Source organism: Neoarius graeffei, chromosome 5 (genome assembly GCF_027579695.1).
Source record: "Neoarius graeffei isolate fNeoGra1 chromosome 5, fNeoGra1.pri, whole genome shotgun sequence".
Taxonomy (NCBI): Eukaryota; Metazoa; Chordata; class Actinopteri; order Siluriformes; family Ariidae; genus Neoarius; species Neoarius graeffei.
Genome location: NC_083573.1, coordinates 93,202,675 through 93,209,971, shown reverse-complemented (window position 1 = coordinate 93,209,971; position 7,297 = coordinate 93,202,675).

The following is a 7,297-nucleotide window of genomic DNA, read 5'->3' as shown; positions in this document are numbered from 1 at the left end:
AGCTCCTTGGACTTCCCCATTTTACTGTGTGTTGGTCAGTCCAATGAGTGCTGTAAACAAACCCTTTTTATGAAGGCCCAGAGAGGCTACCAGCTGTAGTCAATCATGATCCCTAACAGGAAGTTAAGAGACCTCAGCCTTGGCAAGATAAGAGACATTTTGGAAGTTTCAGCACCTCTGAATTAATAATCAAAGTGAGCGGATGTAAATTTTTGACCCAGTATGTATAATTTTGACCCTGTGTTGATTTCAGAAAACCCAAAGAAAATTAAAAGTTGTGCACCAAATTCTAGTGTTTTTTTTTTAAATGTATGCTGTAGAATCATTCTGCCACAGAAAAAGAACAGTTCAAAGAAATTACTGAAAGCCCAAATATTGCCATTCATTGTTCCATCAATGATGGCAAGCCGTCCTGGCCCAGATGCAGCAAAACAGGCCCAAACCATGATACTACCACCACCATGTTTCACAGATGGGATAAGGTTCTTATGCTGGAATGCAGTGTTTTCCTTTCTCCAAACATAACGCTTCTCATTGAAACCAAAAAGTTCTATTTTGGTCTCATCCATCCACAAAACGTTTTTCCAATAGCCTTCTGGCTTGTCCACACAATCTTTAGCAAACTGCAGACGAGCAGTAGCTTTCTCCTTGCAACCCTGCCATGCATACTATTTGTTGTTCAGTGTTCTCCTGATGGTGGACTCATGAACATTTGCCAATGTGAGAGAGGCCTTCAGTTGCTTAGAAGTTATGCTCAACTTCTCAGTTACGCATAACGCTTCTCATTTAAACCAAAACATTTTATTTTGGTCTCATCTGTCCACAAAACATTTTCCCAATAGCCTTCTGGCCTTCAGTTGCTTAGAAGTTACCCTGGGGTCCTTTGTGGCCTTGCTGACTATTACACGCCTTGCTCTTGGAGTGATCTTTGTTGGTCGACCACTAGGGTGCATCAGTTGCCCTCACTTTCATAAAATCTGATGCATTTTTGTTTGGGTGTTCTTTTTCACCAATAAAGACATCCTGTAAAATTTTTTGACCATATTCAAAAGTCTAATGGTGGCACCATGAGGTTCATTTTTTTGCCAAAAAACGCTTATTTTATGTTTTCGCGTAAGGTTTGAATCACAATGTTGGACTCCAATTATTGATTTCTTGTGAGCCAGAGATCATGTTAAGAGCCTTTGCAAGGGATTGAGAAGCATTAATGTGATTCATAATACATTTGTATTGTTTAAAAGTAGTTGACCAATGATGCAATGAACAGCTAAAACTCAAACTGTGCTTGATAATATATTTAGAACATGTACTAAAAATGTGTATCTAAGATGGTATACTCTATAAGGTGCCATAATGTTTCATGAAAAGTGATCGAAATTTTGTCATAAAAGTCATAAAATAGCAGCTTTTTCCATAACTTTGAGCTCCTGGTGCGAGCAGTTCATGTGAGGAAACCCACCAACATCCCAGAGTTGTATGGAGGAACGGGCTAAAATTCCTCCAAGCCGGTGTGCAGGACTGATCAACAGTTACCGCAAACGTTTAGTTGCAGTTATTGCTGCACAAGGGGGTCACACCAGATACTGAAAGCAAAGGTTCACATACTTTTGCCACTCACAGATATGTAATATTGGATCATTTTCCTCAATAAATAAATGACCAAGTATAATAATTTTGTCTCATTTGTTTAACTGGATTCTCTTTATCTACTTTTATTAAACTTTTGAATTTTGTCAAAATATTTCACCCAGTGTGTTTTCTTACCAAAAGGAACATGAAAACAAAAATGCATCATGATCGGAGGAACTTTTCATTTTTAGGGGGCAACTGACGCACCCTATCGACCACTCCTGGGGAGGGTAACAATGGTCTTGAATTTCCTCCATTTGTACACAATCTGTCTGACTGTGGATTGGTGGAGTCCAAACTCTTTAGAGATGGTTTTGTAACCTTTTCCAGCCTGATGAGCATCAACAACGCTTTTTCTGAGGTCCTCAGAAATCTCCTTTGTTCGTGCCATGATACACTTCCACAAACGTGTTGTGAAGATCAGACTTTGATAGATCCCTGTTCTTTCAATAAAACAGGGTGCCCACTCACACCTGATTGTCATCCCATTGATTTGAAAACACCTGACTCTATTTTCACCTTCAATTTAACTGCTAATTCTAGAGGTTCACATACTTTTGCCACTCACAGATATGTAATATTGGATCATTTTCCTCAATAAATAAATGACCAAGTATAATATTTTTGTCTCATTTGTTTAACTGGGTTCTCTTTATCTACTTTTAGGACTTGTGTGAAAATCTGATGATGTTTTAGGTCATATTTATGCAGAAATATAGAAAATTCTAAAGGGTTCACAAACTTTCAAGCACCACTGTGAAACAAATGACTACTGCACCTTTAAAGCATGTCCATGTAGACCCTGGTCTTGGCTCTATAATAGATCTGCACAAATTTGCCCTATTTAGGCATTTCTCTGGATTTGGATGGGTCATGTGTTGAGTTCTTAACAGACAGTCCATAGATTATCTCTCCCCCCCCCCCCCCCCCTTTTTTTTACATTTCCACGATAATGAATCATGTTTTATTGGCCAAGAAAACTAGAACTGGGGTTCTCAAATATTTGTACAAATGGAGACCTCTTTAAGTGTAAAATAAAACCTCAAGACTGATTTATTTTACCTAACACTGTTCATTCTTTTTTTTTTCTATACTGCTTATACATTTTGCAGGTTGTGGGTGAGATGGAGCCAATCCCAACTGATATTCTAGTGATTTATTGGAGATTTTTATTCCATAATTTTCTATGGACAGGACATATTAGGCCCGTAATAATGACATTTATTGGCGTACTTGCGATTGGTGGGGGCAACCGCGGTCTAAGAGAAGCAGCTTTGGGACCAAAAGGTTGCCGGTTTGATTCCCTAGAGACCAACACAAATGGCTGAAGTGCCCTTGAGCAAGACATCTAACCCCAACTGCTCTCCTGGCTGCTTTGGGTATGTTGTACGTCACTCTGGATAAGAGCACCTGCTAAATGCCTGTAATGTAATATTGAGGTTTGATATAAATTCTTTCCATTCAAGTGACTGGACTAATACTTTAAATTATAAGAACTATACTACAGTATCTTTAAATGAATAATAAAGGTATTGATGATGGGTTGTAATTTCCACCACTGTGACAATAATAAAAATAATAATAAAATGCCAGACTCAGTGGACCACTGCACAAGTGTGCACAAGTAATTCAACTTTTTTTTTTAATAGATGTTAAACATTACTATAATAATATCACATTGGTAGCATAAAATGTATAAAAGCATTTTTATGTCTGTTGGTTCCTGTATGGGGCGGCACGGTGGTGTAGTGGTTAGCGCTGTCGCCTCACAGCAAGAAGGTCCGGGTTCAAGCCCCGTGGCTGGTGAGGACCTTTCTGTGTGGAGTTTGCATGTTCTCCCCGTGGGTTTCCTCCGGGTGCTCCGGTTTCCCCCACAGTCCAAAGACATGCAGGTTAGGTTAACTGGTGACTCTAAATTGAGCGTAGGTGTGAATGTGAGTGTGAATGGTTGTCTGTGTCTATGTGTCAGCCCTGTGATGACCTGGCGACTTGTCCAGGGTGTACCCCGCCTTTCGCCCGTAGTCAGCTGGGATAGGCTCCAGCTTGCCTGCGACCCTGTAGAACAGGATAAAGCGGCTAGAGATGATGAGATGAGATAATGAGATGAGACGGTTCCTGTATGGATGGACCTTCATCTCCTCTCATGTCGCGGAGCAGGTTGCTGTATGAGATGAGGTCGGAGATTTTAAAAGGTTTCATGATAAACCTGTGAGTGAACCATACTCCAGTAGATATAAAGAGGTGGGAGGTTACAGCTTAACGTCTTGGTCGCACTGTGGACCACCATTTCCCTGTTTCCTGTCCTGAACAGCTACACTCCAATGTAAGTCTAAAAATACCAAAAGGCTGCTTTGTTTTATAATTATATTAATTATTTAAAAAAACCCTCCATGTCCTCGCTATGAATGACCACCTTCAAAACGTTATAAAGTGACATTTGATAATTACACATTCCCAAAGGAGATTATATAAAATGATGGTACTTATGAGTATTAAACTCAGCTATTTTAATCTGTTGGCCTGTGGGCCATCCTGAAGATGCACACTGGCCTGGAGGACCACTCGGTCATCTAAATCATCTAGTCTGGTATCGTCGTCCTCTTCAAGTTTAACAAATAGCAGCCATGAAAGTCAGAGAGGTCAGTAACTCAGCGTGCATGCTCAGGTTGAACAGTGCCTCTCAGTGGATATGATCAGGGCTGCAGTTTCAACTTTTGATAGTAGTATTAATAGTATTCATTATAGTAGCAGTGGTATTGATCATATTAGTATTCATTATAGTAATGGTGGTATTGATAGTATTATTAGTATTCATTATAGTAGCAGTGGTATTGATCATATTAGTATTCATTATAGTAGCAGGGGTATTGATGGTATTATTAGTATTCATTATAGTAGCAGGGGTATTGATGGTATTATTAGTATTCATTATAGTAGCAGGGGTATTGATGGTATTATTAGTATTCATTATAGTAATAGTGGTATTGATAGTATTATAAGTATTCATTATAGTAGCAGTGGTATTGATCATATTATTAGTATTCATTATAGTAGCAGGGGTATTGATGGTATTATTAGTATTCATTATAGTAGCAGGGGTATTGATGGTATTATTAGTATTCATTATAGTAATAGTGGTATTGATAGTATTATAAGTATTCATTATAGTAGCAGTGGTATTGATCATATTAGTATTCATTATAGTAGCAGTGGTATTGATGGTATTATTAGTATTCATTATAGTAGCAGGGGTATTGATGGTATTATTAGTATTCATTATAGTAATAGTGGTATTGATAGTATTATTAGTATTCATTATAGTAGCAGTGGTATTGATCATATTATTAGTATTCATTATAGTAGCAGTGGTATTGATCATATTATTAGTATTCATTATAGTAGCAGTGGTATTGATCATATTAGTATTCATTATAGTAGCAGTGGTATTGATCATATAAGTATTCATTATAGTAATAGTGGTATTGATAGTATTATTAGTATACATTATAGTAGCAGTGGTATTGATCATATTATTAGTATTCATTATAGTAGCAGTGGTATTGATCATATTAGTATTCATTATAGTAGCAGTGGTATTGATCATATAAGTATTCATTATAGTAATAGTGGTATTGATAGTATTATTAGTATACATTATAGTAGCAGTGGTATTGATCATATTAGTATTTATTATAGTAGCAGTGGTATTGATCATATAAGTATTCATTATAGTAATAGTGGTATTGATAGTATTATTAGTATTCATTATAGTAGCAGTGGTATTGATCATATTAGTATTCATTATAGTAGCAGTGGTATTGATCATATAAGTATTCATTATAGTAGCAGTGGTATTGATCATATAAGTATTCATTATAGTAATAGTGGTATTGATAGTATTATTAGTATTCATTATAGTAGCAGGGGTATTGATGGTATTATTAGTATTCATTATAGTAATAGTGGTATTGATAGTATTATAAGTATTCATTATAGTAGCAGTGGTATTGATCATATTATTAGTATTCATTATAGTAGCAGGGGTATTGATGGTATTATTAGTATTCATTATAGTAGCAGGGGTATTGATGGTATTATTAGTATTCATTATAGTAATAGTGGTATTGATAGTATTATAAGTATTCATTATAGTAGCAGTGGTATTGATCATATTAGTATTCATTATAGTAGCAGTGGTATTGATGGTATTATTAGTATTCATTATAGTAGCAGGGGTATTGATGGTATTATTAGTATTCATTATAGTAATAGTGGTATTGATAGTATTATTAGTATTCATTATAGTAGCAGTGGTATTGATCATATTATTAGTATTCATTATAGTAGCAGTGGTATTGATCATATTATTAGTATTCATTATAGTAGCAGTGGTATTGATCATATTAGTATTCATTATAGTAGCAGTGGTATTGATCATATAAGTATTCATTATAGTAATAGTGGTATTGATAGTATTATTAGTATACATTATAGTAGCAGTGGTATTGATCATATTAGTATTCATTATAGTAGCAGTGGTATTGATCATATAAGTATTCATTATAGTAATAGTGGTATTGATAGTATTATTAGTATACATTATAGTAGCAGTGGTATTGATCATATTAGTATTTATTATAGTAGCAGTGGTATTGATCATATAAGTATTCATTATAGTAATAGTGGTATTGATAGTATTATTAGTATTCATTATAGTAGCAGTGGTATTGATCATATTAGTATTCATTATAGTAGCAGTGGTATTGATCATATAAGTATTCATTATAGTAGCAGTGGTATTGATCATATAAGTATTCATTATAGTAATAGTGGTATTGATAGTATTATTAGTATACATTATAGTAGCAGTGGTATTGATCATATAAGTATTCATTATAGTAATAGTGGTATTGATGGTATTATTAGTATACATTATAGTAGCAGTGGTATTGATCATATAAGTATTCATTATAGTAGCAGTGGTATTGATCATATAAGTATTCATTATAGTAATAGTGGTATTGATAGTATTATTAGTATACATTATAGTAGCAGTGGTATTGATCATATTAGTATTTATTATAGTAGCAGTGGTATTGATCATATAAGTATTCATTATAGTAATAGTGGTATTGATAGTATTATTAGTATTCATTATAGTAGCAGTGGTATTGATCATATTAGTATTCATTATAGTAGCAGTGGTATTGATCATATAAGTATTCATTATAGTAGCAGTGGTATTGATCATATAAGTATTCATTATAGTAATAGTGGTATTGATAGTATTATTAGTATACATTATAGTAGCAGTGGTATTGATCATATAAGTATTCATTATAGTAATAGTGGTATTGATGGTATTATTAGTATACATTATAGTAGCAGTGGTATTGATCATATAAGTATTCATTATAGTAATAGTGGTATTGATAGTATTATTAGTATACATTATAGTAGCAGTGGTATTGATCATATTAGTATTTATTATAGTAGCAGTGGTATTGATCATATAAGTATTCATTATAGTAATAGTGGTATTGATAGTATTATTAGTATTCATTATAGTAGCAGTGGTATTGATCATATTAGTATTCATTATAGTAGCAGTGGTATTGATCATATAAGTATTCATTATAGTAGCAGTGGTATTGATCATATAAGTATT